Source organism: Citrus clementina, unplaced genomic scaffold (assembly GCF_000493195.1).
Source record: "Citrus clementina cultivar Clemenules unplaced genomic scaffold, Citrus_clementina_v1.0 scaffold_8, whole genome shotgun sequence".
Classification (NCBI taxonomy): Eukaryota; Viridiplantae; Streptophyta; class Magnoliopsida; order Sapindales; family Rutaceae; genus Citrus; species Citrus x clementina.
In genome coordinates, this window is record NW_006262022.1 from 17,110,143 (window position 1) to 17,124,661 (window position 14,519).

General features: G+C 36.6%; 1 pseudogene; it reads right to left on the minus strand.

The window, feature by feature from the left end:
* Positions 1–664: 664 nt before the first annotated feature.
* LOC18034094 lies at positions 665–8,376 on the minus strand (annotated as a pseudogene).
* Between the last annotated feature and the right edge of the window lie 6,143 nt (positions 8,377–14,519).

Consider the following 14,519-nt stretch of genomic DNA (forward strand, 5'->3'; position numbering starts at 1 on the left):
TGCTGTTGGGAGAACAAAGGAATGTGAAGCAACAATGAACTAGAGTTAACTAATAACCAAAATTTTCTCCGGCTCAAGTGTTAGCCTACTGAGTGTTCAGGATAGTTCGACAGAGCAGAGTACAACATCAAACTCTTCTTAAGCAGAGAACTTCAATAATATATCAGCTACATTTTCTAAAAAGTTAGGTCTCAATGGTGAAAACTTAACTCAACATTGCCTTCTTAATAACCGTAGTTCGAGCCACAGACAGAGCCGCAGCCTCCAGCATGGCCTGCATGTGCTGGATTAGAAAGGGATGATCTATACATAGATGCATATGGGTTATAACCTTTGTCTGCAGACCCACCCAGCCATGAAATTCTGCCATATGACAAAAAGAGTACCATCAGCTTAAAATCCAAAAGAGAGCGAGCACAAGAACACTATAAAGGCTACATGGAAAACAGCAGTCATAACATCCATACTGAAAATTAAAGAAGATAATAGCTGTATATTTTTTTTTTGATACATCTTCATATCAGATCATACTGATATGTCGTGAAGAGGGAGAGAGCGGGAAAACACGTTGAATGTGAGTCCATTAGGAAATATAATTTCACTTAGCCAAGAACAACAAAAAGAAAAACAACGATTACAATAAGTGTTAAATTGTGCTTTAGTCCTAAGGGCCCAAAGTGGTAATGTTTGTCTTCAATGCATCTCCAGCTACAAACATTACTTCTTTGGAGAGTGAAACTCTCAACTTTTCCTTCTTCATCCTGTGCTAGGCGGACACAGTTGAAGTGCTTATCATTGGAACCTGCATGCAAAGGCGAAGCTAATTTAGATAATTTCTCATGAACTATAACAAAATAAGCAAAAGAAGTAATATTCACGAGTTTAAGGTAAAGATAGTTTCGATTTCACAGTAACGTTTATATTAATGAGTCTTAGGTGCTAATATCCGCACTCTTACAAAGTATATGAATCAACGATCAATTTATAACACTATAAATCCTTCTTCAACGTTACTATAATGTACTGTACAGAAACTTTCATGAAGAGTATGAATTCATATTATACTAGGATTAGTTTCCTTATTAACTAAAGTTTAAGACTTTTAAATTCCTTTCTAATTTAGAATTTTGTTTCCCTTTCAATTTAGGATTTTGTTTTACTTCATGAATTAGGATAATTACTACTACTATAAATAGCTCCCTCTTGTAGCCTTTGAGGGCAGAGAATTTTGAGTTTAATAATATTTCAATTTTTAAATTTCATTGTGAGTATTTGAACAGTTAATTCTCGGTATTCTGCGGCATCAACGAGTCTTAACCCCTAAATTCGCGGTATTCTTTTGAATCAACGTGAATTTAATTGTTCTTTTGTTCCGGTATTCTCTAGAATCAACGGAATATTTTGAACATTAAACTTTCGCTGCATCAGCTTGGTATCAGAGCCAAAACCTGGTATTACTCATCTAACCCATCTACCACCAAACGTTTTCCTTTCTCTTTTTGTTTTTTTCCGTTTAGTTAAAAAAAAAAAAACCACTTTTTCAGACAAACCACCACCACCATCTTACCAACCCAAAATCTTTCAGATCCACCCACCCTTACTCGATTTCCGACCACCATCATCGGCAATCTAAAACTTTTTGCTTAATTACAGTTTCGGCCTAAAATTTTTATTTACTTTCAGTTTAACCCCACTACCTTTTTAAACCCGAATTTGAAAAAAATGCCTCCAAGAAAAGCTCGTGATGCTCATACTACAACTTACAATCAAGAAGATGTTTCGAAAGATGAATCCCTGGCTAGTATGACAGCCAGAATTGATATGTTAGCTGCACAAATGGCACGAATAGCAGAGTTACTTGACGAACGCCATTGTACTCCAGAACGTGAAGACAAATCAAGTGGAAGCTTTGCTAACCCATTCTCTGGGCGTCGACCTAAAACTGAGTCTATTGATGACAGAAGATGGGAATCTAGGTTGAGAATTGACATTCCCGAATTTCAAGGAAGTGGTCGACCTGAAGAATTATTAGACTGGATTAACGCCATTGAGGAAGTTTTCGAATACAAAGAAGTTCCTGAAAATAAACTAGTTTCGCTTGCTGCAACTCGATTTCGTGGAAGAGCAGCAGCTTGGTGGCAACAAACTAAGCTCACAAGGATTAGGCAAGGCAAAAAGAAGATTGATTCTTGGGAAAAGTTCAAGAAGCACTTGCATGGAGCATTCTTGCCGCATAATTACGCCAAACTGTTATACCAACAGCTACAGAATTTAAGGCAAGGTAATCGATCAGTGGATGATTACACTACAGAATTCCATTGGTTGGTATAGGGATGGCAATGGGCACCGCTCGCAGCGGGTTTGCCATTACCAAACCCAAACCCGCACAAAATTTAAATTACCAAACCCACCCGCAATCCGCAGTGGGTTTTTATTTTTTTACAAAAACCCACCCGCAACGGGTTTTAACAATTACCAAACCCGCAATGGTATCCGGCGGATTTTTTGCGGGTTTCTGTATTTAAAATCACAAATGTTTAATATATAAATTTATAATAATAACCTCAAATTCCATATAACATACTCAATTTTATATTTAAATAATGTAAATGAAAAATTAAAATTTCCACATCAATTCAACACAAATTCTCAAATTTAAGTATAAATTACACAAATCCATTTAAAAAACACAAACTAGTATATAAAAATAATAATTACATTTCATATTATCATTTAAAACAAGCTCCAAGAGAAGATATTCATTTCATTCACCACCATAAGCATCCATCCAACACAATGCCTATAATAATAATTAAGATTAATATTTTCAAATACTAATTCGAAGGAAAATGCCTTTAGTTGTCTTTAGATTATGACTTTAGAATAGGATATAGGCCACATACACACATACACAACTTTGAGCCTTTGGCTATTTGGTAATTTAATTAATGACATTATTTTCTTTATACATTTTTAGATTTAAATTAAATTAAAAATATTTGAAAAAAATATTGCGGGTTTGGTGGATATCCATGTGGGTATCCACCGGATATAAGGCTAATACCAAACCCACCCGCATCCATGTGCGGGTTTTAATTTATAATACTAAACCCGCCCGCAACGGGTAAAATTACCCGCAACGGGTGGGTTTTGGCGGGTGGGTTTGGGCGGGTTTGCTGGTTTGCGGGTACAATTGCCATCCCTAGGTTGGTAGCACGCAATGACTTGACAGAGACAGCATAACAACAGGTTTCCCGCTACATTGGAGGCCTACGATCTCAATTTCAAGACCAATTAAATTTACTTGACCTATACTCTATTTCAGAGGCACACCAACAAGCCTTGCAGTTGGAGAAGCAATTTAGTCGACGTACTAATGACTCAAGCTTTCGGGGTGCTCGAATTATTGTTCGTGATAATTCAATCCCGACTTCCCAATTTCGTAATTTCACCCCTCCAAATCCTCCAAATAAAACTAGTAAACCTAGTGAAAACGGTCAAAGCAGCAAAACTCAATTCTCGGGTTCGGGATTACATTGTTTTAATTGCGGAGAAAATGGGCACCGAATGACAGAATGTAAAAAGGGAGGAAAATATGGTAAAGGGTTATTCGTAGGCACAGAGGAAAGTGAAGACTACCAGGAGGAAGAAACTGAAGAGTTCGCTGTAGAGCCAACTTTTGATAGTAGTGGTAGCGCTCAATCTGTTGAAGAACATAGTGATAGTGGGCCAATGTTGATCGTAAACCGCGCATTCTTCACTCCTAAAGGTCAAGACAAAGACAAGTGGCTACGACAGAATATCTTTCAGACTACTTGCACAATCGGGGGTAAAGTATGTCGTATGGTCATAGACTCAGGCAGTTGCGAGAATGTCATTTCGGAAGAAGTCATAACAAAGCTAAATTTAAAGACAGAACCTCATCAAACTCCATACAAGCTCACATGGCTGAAGAAGGGAAATCAAGTGACAGTATCGAAACGTTGCTTAGTTTTCTTATCCATTGGTTCAATTTATAAAGACAAAATTTAGTGTGATGTTGTGGCTATGGATGCTTGTCATCTATTACTGGGTAGACCTTGGCAATATGATCGAAACGTAGTACATGATGGGAAGAGAAACACCTACAGCTTTATGTTTAACAACACCAAGATCGTTCTCCTACCTAACAAGGAGTTTACTCTCCAGCAAGACTTGAGTAATTATTTGTTAGGCAAGAAGCAATTTATAGATGTTGTAGCAGAGACAAAGAGAGTCTACATTTTATTGGGAATAGAGAGTAACGGTGGTTCTAAGATTCCTGAAGCTGTGACACCTATTCTGGCGGAATTTCAAGATTTGTTCCCCAATGAGCTACCACAGGGTTTACCACCTCTGCGGGATATACAACACCAAATTGATTTGGTACCAGGTTCTACATTACCAAATCGACCTCATTATCGTATGAGTCCTACAGAACATGAAGAATTAAGGCGCCAAGTGGAAGAGTTACTAGAAAAGGGATTTATCCGTGAAAGTCTTAGTCCCTGTGTAGTTCCTGCTTTATTGACTCCAAAGAAAGATGGTTCTTGGAGGATGTGCGTGGACAGTCGAGCTATCAATAAAATTACAGTTCGATATCGTTTTCCAATCCCTCGATTAGACGACTTGTTAGATCAACTCAGTGGAGCAACAATTTTTACCAAACTTGATTTGAAGAGTGGCTACCATCAAATTCGAATACGGCCTGGAGATGAATGGAAAACAGCTTTTAAAATTCGCGAAGGGTTATACGAGTGGTTGGTAATGCCGTTTGGCTTATCCAATGCTCCGAGTACTTTTATGCGAGTCATGAATCAAGTTCTTCGCCCTTTCATTGGAATGTTTGTGGTTGTTTACTTCGATGATATACTTATATATAGCACCAGTCACGAGTTACATCTACAACATTTGAGAGAAGTACTTTCAGCCTTAAGAGCAGCAAGTTTATACACAGCAGTAAAAAAATGTATTTTCTTGACAGAGAAAGTATTATTTTTGGGATATGTGGTATCGAAGGATGGTATATCTGTTGACCAATCAAAAGTGGATGCTATTCGAGATTGGCCTCAGACAACTACTTTATCCGCCACCAGAAGTTTCCATGGATTGGCCTCTTTTTACAGGCGATTCATTCCTCATTTCAGTACTATTATGGCACCAATCACGGATTGCATGAAAGGAGGACAATTCTCTTGGACAGAGGCAGCTACTAAGGCATTCAAGATTATCAAAGAAAAGTTGATTATTGCCCCAGTACTTGCCCTACCAGATTTTTCGCTCACTTTTGAGGTTCATTGTGATGCTTCTAAAGTCGGCATTGGAGCTGTTCTTAGCCAACAGGGTAAACCTATAGCTTATTTCAGTGAGAAGTTGAATGGAGCAAAGACACACTACAGCACTTATGACGTGGAATTTTACGCAGTAATCCAAGTGTTAAAACATTGGCGACATTATCTAGTTCATAAAGACTTTGTTTTATACACTGACCATGCAGCGTTAAAATACCTTAATAGTCAAGACAAGCTCTCTCACAGACATGTCACGTGGACAGCATTCCTTCAACAATTTACTTTTGTGGTGAAGCATACCTCTGGTGAATCCAACCGGGTAGCAGATGCACTTAGTCGACGAACATCTTTATTGACACAGATGCATAATCAAGTTCTCGGATTTGACACATTTCGAGAGTTATATGCTTCTGATCCTTACTTTACTCCTATATTAGAAGACGTTGTTGCAGGGTTTCGCTCAGATTATCATTTACATGATGAATTCCTTTTCAAGAGTAATCAGTTGTGTGTTCCTGACTCCAGTTTGAGATTGAAAATCATTTCAGAGTTACATAACGAAGGGCACATGGGTCGTGACAAAACTCTAGCTCTAATCGCCAACACTTATTTTTGGCCTACTATGAGGCGTGAAGTCTATCACTATGTCGAGACTTGTCGCATTTGTCAAGTTTCCAAGGGCGCAGCAACTAATGCTGGGTTATATATGCCGCTGCCGATTCCAACACAACCTTGGGCTGACATTAGCATGGATTTTGTTTTGGGATTACCCCGCACTTAGAGGGGTATGGATTCAATATTTGTTGTTGTTGATCGATTCTCAAAAATGGGTCACTTCATTGCTTGCAAGAAGACTACAGACGCTTTGACTATTGCTCACCTATTTTTCAAGGAAGTCTATCGATTGCACGGTTTACCAAGTTCTATAGTATCTGACCGGGATACACGATTTCTTAGCCATTTTTGGAAGACATTATGGAAGTTGACTAATACTCGCCTGAATTTTAGTAGTGCTTACCACCCACAAACAGATGGTCAAACTGAAGTTGTCAACCGCTCTTTAAGAAACCATCTACGTAGTCTAGTTGGTGATAACTTGAAGATGTGGGATCAGAAGTTATATCAAGTCGAGTTTACTTATAACCGTGCAGTTAAGCGTAGTACTGGTTTAAGCCCTTTTCAGGTGAATTACGGATATAATCCACGAGCTCCTATCGACTTGGCTCCAGTTCCAGATTTAGTTCGCAAAAGCGGTAAAGCAGAAGACTTTATTGAGCAGCTTCAGAAGATTCATGAAACTACGCAAGAGTCTTTGAAGCAGACAACCGAAGGTTATAAAATTATGGCAGACAAAAAGCGTCGACCTTTAGAATTACAAGTAGGAGATCTTGTTTGGGCTATCCTAACTAAAGATAAATTCTCAGTTGGTGAGTACAACAAGCTTTCTGCCAGGAAAATTGGCCCTTTGGAGATTATCGAGAAGATAAATCCTAATGCATACAGATTAAAGCTTCCTAGTCATATCCGCACCGCAGATGTCTTTAATGTCAAGCATCTTATTCCTTACAGAGGTGATCATGATGAAGATGTTATTGCTGACAATCCGAATTCGAGGGCGAATTCTCTTCACCCTGGGGGGAATGATGAAGAGTAGGAATTCATATTATACTATGATTAGTTTCCTTATTAACTAAAGTTTAAGACTTTTAAATTCCTTTCTAATTTAGAATTTTGTTTCCCTTTCAATTTAGGATTTTGTTTTACTTCATGAATTAGGATAATTACTACTACTATAAATAGCTCCCTCTTGTAGCCTTTGAGGGCAGAGAATTTTGAGTTTAATAATATTTCAATTTTCAAATCTCTTTGTGAGTATTTGAACAGTTAATTCTCGGTATTCTGCGGCATCAACGAGTCTTAACCCCTAAATTCGCGGTATTTTTTTGAATCAACGTGAATTTAATTGTTCTTTTGTTCCGGTATTCTCTAGAATCAACGGAATATTTTGAACATTAAACTTCCACTGCATCAAACTTTTATAGTATTGTACTGTAAAGCTTTACAGTATTGTAAAGTTCCTTTACAGCACTGTAAAAGAATTGATCCGAACGTCGGCAAAGATTCATATTCTTGTTAACCCCTTGAAAGTTCATATAGTCCCAATAACTATTTTTTTTTTTTGAAAGGTTAATTATTTTAAAATTAAAATAAGTTTCCAGTTTCGACACTGCCTGTATGGGTTCGAACTAAATGAGTCAGTACACACTTGGAGTGGGACCGGTCACGTGCCTTGTTTGATAAAAGCAAAGCAGATGCACCCACCCGGAAGAGACAGTTGGTTAGCAACACTTACGACGACTGCATAGGAGAAATCAGCCACCACCATCCGGAAGAGACAGGTTCTTACCAGAATACCAAGAATGAGTAATATTTTCAGTACTTACGACGACTGCATAGGAGCTATGCTTTCCTTTTAAGGAGGGACCAAGCGAGCTTGGCGGATATGAGGCTTGCACTACAGGCCATGCCACCAAGATTGTAGGTCTTGATGTCTGTTCTAAGCTTGTAACGATTCACTATCTTGGAAGAAAAGAGATGGGACTGGATTGAGTAAGCTGCAGTTCACGATAAGGGTTCTAACATCACTAGTTTTGAGATCAGTTTTGTCAAAAAGAGAATCAAGTGCACCTAACATGACTGATTCAGCCTCGGACCGAGCTTGATCAAAGGAAAGATTGGGAGGTGAGGATGTTGCTCCCCTTGGTAAATACGTTTCATCACCAATACAAGCCCGGTTCGCTATACGTTTCTGGAAATGAAACGAGTCCTCTTGGAACAAGCCTCTATTTTCGGTCACTTTCAAGACCTTGTCGACCGAAGCTTTGAGTTCATCATCTGGTTTGTAACACGAGAAGTCGACTAGGTAGACCGGCCTGGAACGCTTGGACCAGAAGAGCACTGCGAAGGGTAGAATAATTAGTGTAGTGGAAACTGCAGGTTGTTGTAACTCGGCCATCCGGTTCAGTTCTAGACCGGTGAGCTGGACCGCAGTTGCACGAGTACCCATTTTTCCCATGCTTAATTGTGAATTATGGTATAACAAGCGTCCATAAGGGAAAATAAATAAATAATACTAAAGAACAATGTTGAAAAGTAAATTTTAAAAACCCTATCCATCTTTATATAGTAAATCGATTGGGCTTGAAAATTTTAAATGTTCTTCTTTGTTAGTAGTTGCAAGAAGAGCTAGAATAGATAGGTAAAAAACCAAAGTTGGTTGGTGTGAGTGGTTCGACATTCTCACTCCTTAAGAGAGGTTAGGGGTTCAAGTCCTGCTCTCGTATGAAATCATCACTTTGGCCAGCATTTTACCCCTTATAGGCCGACCCGGTGCGAGCGGAGATTAGTCTGTGTTGTGATACGGACTTAAATGTACCTCCCATAATTAAGGCCCACTCAAGACCACCTCGTGGTTCAAACAAAAAAAAAAAAAGAATATATAGGTAAAATGGGTAGTTTCAAAAATTTGCAGCATGATAGAGTGAGGGAGGGGCTGAGACGTTGAGGCCCAATGGCTATGTTATACAGCCTTGCCAACCCTCACGGAATTATGCAGATAATAAAGTGTTAAAAAGTTTAATTTCCTTTTTATTAGAGTCGACTAAGTACTTAGGTTTTAGTCGATATCCAATTGATCTGTATTTTCAAAAACTGTTCAAGAGATCCATCTGGTTACTTTTATTGTTGGTACTTGATAGATCTAACTTTTGAAGGATAAAATAATTTTTTTTCTAAATAAAATTTACAATTCAATTAAATCTGACATGCAACAAGTGAGAAGTAAAGAATAATCAATTTTATCAGAGACAGATATATAACATAGACAATTTAAATAATCTTTTAAAATACAAAGACTAATAGTTCGATAATTGACATAATTGCTAAGTGCTAATTAAACAAGTATTTTTCCCTACATTTTAGTTCAAAATGTGAGGAAAATATTCATATCCAATATTGGATATTTTTCTTCAAATCTTTAACCGAGGACTTTGAAGAATTCATGTGAATATATTTGTTCCCATCGACAATCAAATACAATTCACAAGTTGAATATCACGCCTTCGGGGAAAAAGGCAATTTCCTGTAACAAATGGATTAATTATATATGTTGACAGTTTATTTAGTGGTTAAAAAAGAAACTCTATCCATCAACCTATATTTTCATATAGACTAATGTGAGGCAAACTCATATAAAAGTGACAATACAGTGTTTGTTAGTTAGAAGTTCCAATCAACCCACCTATTAATCTATATATTAATTTCCTAACATTGTATTTAGGGCTATGCGTGTTAAAAAGCAATTGAAACAGACAATTAGACGCTGCCCAATGCTCCAGCTAGTTTGCTTTTTAACATTGACATCTTCTCTCTCAATGAAAAGGTCAAATAGAAATAGTAATTGGACGGCACTGGTGGAGGGTTATGGCAGTGCTGGAGCTAAGCTGTTGATGGATGGCATTTACGCTTGCTTTGGCGCTTGTCTTTTTGCTTTTAAGGCATCAGCAGACTGCATCACACATGGCACTCAGATGGTATAGGCGCCGTATTTTGCAGTGGGCAAAGCCAAAGTTACGACGAACTTATTTTTCTTAGGCCAAACTAAAATAATCTTCGATAAATTAATGTATATATTTATCGAGATTAAGATGAAATTTTTATGTGCTAATATAAACATTATTAATTTTATTGAGATTATGGTCAATATATGAACATTACGTATTCTGTACTTCACTCACTAAGTCTTGACTCTTGACAACATCAACTGGATGTCGTTCTTGTCTTCTTGGCATGAATAATTTCAACAGACATGTAGTTAATATGCGAAGGACTTGTTAGTTCTAAGAGCACACGACGACCGACATCGTCTTTCGATCTCTTTCTAAATTTGAGCTTCACATTCAAAACATCATTTAATTTCTTATCTATCTTTCTAAATTTGGTAATGCATGTCATGTCATGCCATAAACTATTACCTAACAGTGAACATATGCATGGGTGATTTAGAAATTAGAAGTAAGACCATTGTCCTGTTCGTGTGGTGGTTGACATACTTAGCAATTAACATAGTTTGATTTGAATCATTATATTTCATTTCCTTTTTTAAAAAAATTATTAATTAAACATACGCACTCTATGTGAGATTCGGACCCAAAACTTAGGGTCATAATAAAATTACCCACTAACTAGTAGAGATAGGCCTTAGTCCATTTCATTTCTAATTCCACACAAAACTCATTTGGTTTGATTCTAGTACTGCAATATTTCACTTAAAACCTTTTCATTATTGTACTTTTTCCAAATATCCCCAATTAATAGTGAAAATAAATCTTTGCTGGACTTGAGGGGTGTTCAGAATTTAATTCGATCCACTCAAAATGTTTGATCTGTAGAAACTCGATCCATAAAAATCTAATTCGTGGATTGTATTGAATTAAAAATTTAAAAATTCGCAATCAGTGGATTGGAATTTGGATATGGATTTTACTTCTGTAAATCCGCAAAATCCGCGAATCTGCAAACAAAATAAAAAAAATTAAACTTGTAAATATAACATTATACTTACTAATAAATAAATAAGTTAAAATCTAATTACATTAACACCATATTATAACTTATCTGATAATAATATAAAATAAAAATAATTAAATAAAAAAATATAACTTCCTAAACAATTAATTTTTATGTACTGATCTAAACAAATGAGATTTTTTTTTGATGTTTTGTATTTTGAAACTTTGAATGTATTTCTAGTTTTATTTAAACAATTTATTTATTTAAATCTTATTTAATTTTGAATTTGATTGGTAGTAAAAAAAATTATATTAATTTTTTATTTAGTTAGTTCATAGATAAGATATAATTAAAAAAAATTAGCCTACAAATCAATCCGTAAAATGGTGGATTAGATATGGGTTTGGTCAAATCCGCATTCGATACGCAGACGTATGGACTGAATTTGAATTGAATTTCACCAATTTGTAGATTGGATTGGATTAAAATTTATAATCCGCAAAATTATGAATCGGATATGAATTGATGTCCAATCCGCAAAATTTAATCCACGAACACTCCTATTGTAATTAATGCATCACTCCTTAACCATTTACTATTCACTATATGTATCTTAATATTATCATAATTGATTGAAATGTACATGTAATTAAGAGTGATAGTAAAAAGTCCAGCGCTCCTGCAGTATCAAGTCTTTTCCAAAACTACGATACAAATACTACAGTACAGTATTTCACTTGTGGTCTCAATGTCATTAATTAATGACTGATATCATAAATACCGAAGCAAACAAAGGTAAGCGAAAGAGGGTCTATCAACCATACAAATATTACTTGAAATGCTCATAAAATTGGCCCTACAAATCTTTTCATTATTTTTTTAGCAAAAATCATACAATGATACAAATCTTTGGAAAAAGATTTGAACATGTTGCCTGTTCAAACATTATGACTAGACTGCATGTGACTCCTCCCAAAACTTTAATAGAGATATTTTACTACATCATGGTACAATGCCTCTAAAAAAGACAATATATTTTTCATTATTGAATTATGCTGTTGTCATGCAAGGTAACTTTCCGTTACACATATAGAACGACTGATGCTCTATGAAGGACATGTACGTTGCAATAAACTTTCTTTGTCCCTACAAGTCATTAAGCTGGCTGTTGGAGAAAAATTAATGCGCGATAAATGTTTTGTTACATCATAATAATCTTGGTGTCTAAATAAATACCCATTCATGCAAACGCTGTGTTGCAGCAACCTTGGTTCTGTTCTTCTCCTTCTTTATGCTCTTTTCTTCTCTCCTCTGCTTCTTGCAGTTACCTAATTAACACACACACACACACGCGTATATAAATATAGATATAGATATAGATATATCGATGCATAATTTTATTAATAGAGCAAAAAAGGAATATTATGAGTTACAATTTGCCATGTTCAAGTCCTTTGAGGAAGTGGATGCTTTGGTGGAATTTGAGGAACAAGGCCAGCACGAAAACGCGATGAAGGTGCTTGTAATTTTTCCCACATATATGCAGCTGTATGCCACAGTGGCGAGTGGATCAATCGCTACTAGGCGAAGTCCACGCCATAGGGGAGGCCTTGCAAAACAAGATTGAGAAACCCGCAGAAGTTGAACGAGCATTCGTTCATATATATTGACTTCGAATGTGAGCACAAGGCAGAGCAGAACGTTGGCGACAAGCTACCCAGCAGTCGGCCATGTTTGTTTAAACTCTTATTATTTCTAAATCACCCATATAAGCCCAAAGAAAGTTACTCGAAACCATGCGGTCAAGTCTCGAGAGATTATAGCCACTATTACTTAATAATTTAAGCAGTTGAGTCAAGTTTGATATTTATGAACATGGTGTATTGGTTTTAGAGCCTGCGTCCAACTTCTGAATCCTGGTTCATAACCATCCTCTAAATCAAGTATATTAATCTCACTACAAGAAGAACATTAATTATCTTCGAACAATTGTTATCCAAAAAATGATGTAATCCATGTTTAATACATCAATTACATGCTAAGATAAAGACCCTTTTCAAAAAGAAAGGAGAAAGGATGGCAAGCACGCAAACTTAATGCAAATGTGCTAGGTTTCTTGTTGTTTTGGTTGCTAGACATCAAGTTACTTCTTGCAGAAGCGTAATGGTTTTTATATTTGATCATATGGAAATATGTTGAAGTTGAAATCTTTAAAAGACAAGCAATAAAACAGAGACATAGAATAAAATGTTCTACTTCATTTCATTGTTTATACACAGTTCAATTCTTGCTGGCCAAGATGTTTCAACCACACGGCTGCATTTTTATCTGCATTGTACTGTTGATCTTATCCTCACTGCTCATTGGCATTATCGGTACTTTGCTGAGACACTTGCCACGTCTGCCATATCAGGTTACATGGTCCTTGACTAATCAGGTGCTTGTTAGGAGTTGCTTCACTGTGATAATTCATCAAACACTTAGTTCACTTCATCAAACACCTTCATCAGATAATTTTCAAGGCTTGTTTGATATCCCTTATCTGGAAAAGTAATTTGTATTCCGGTGCTATATTCCAAATTTAAAAAATATCCTGCCACACAATTTCTAATCATCTAATCGTACTTTTTCTTAATAAAATACCTTTAAGAAAAAGTACTAGTACAGACAAAATAATAACACCATATTTATTAAATTGTAAACACATCCAAATCTGTACACTCTTCTCTTCGAAGACCAAGTTTTATCGGATACATTACATGAACGCAGCAGCAGAAAACATAGCCCTCAATTTTGTAAGGGAAGCATCAACCTTAGCCTTTAATAATATTGATTGCATGCTAAAGGCCAAGCCTGTTTTACACAAGGTAGCAAAATGCTCACAGTTGCTCCCAAGTAGACTGTAGCCAGAGCAAAACTCTTTCCTTTGTAGGTCGCTATTGGCAAATTCGATAACTTCCTCCGGTAACTTTATATATAACCACCATTCTGTTCGACATGCTGACGTACAGTGTAACACTCGTAATCATAGACATACAATGAGTGGCCATCCAAGAAGCAGTCAAGACACGTTTTGATGGTCCAGCCCTTAAACCCTTTCTGGTTGTTTTGGCAATTAGCAGGGCATACATTTGTTGCAGATGGGCTAGATTTCATTTTCATTGCTGAATATGCACTTTATTTCCTGGGTCCATTGACTTGGATTACCAAGTCATCCCCTACATATATCCCTGTACATATAATAAGGAAATGCCATATTCAACACTGCGCATACACAGGAACAGTTGCAATACATACAGACATTAGACTTCTCAATGAATACTAAAAGCAAGCTGACCATGATGATAGAAGACACCTTTCCACCAGTCAGTGCAAATGTGATCACCAGGTTTGAGCATCTCCCTACTAACGGCCCTCCATGTTTGGTCTCGCATTTTTGTCTTTTTCAAACCATCTATTGAATGGGGACAGTACAAATTATACCAATGCTTTGAAATGTCAAGAGACTTACCATTTAATCATCTGCATGGAAATCCTAAAAACTCATATAACTTATTCTTGATTCACCATCTATACATAGCCACTTCCGATGGGATGGGGAAACATTTACCGAAGACGCATGAGTATATTCTCAATGGC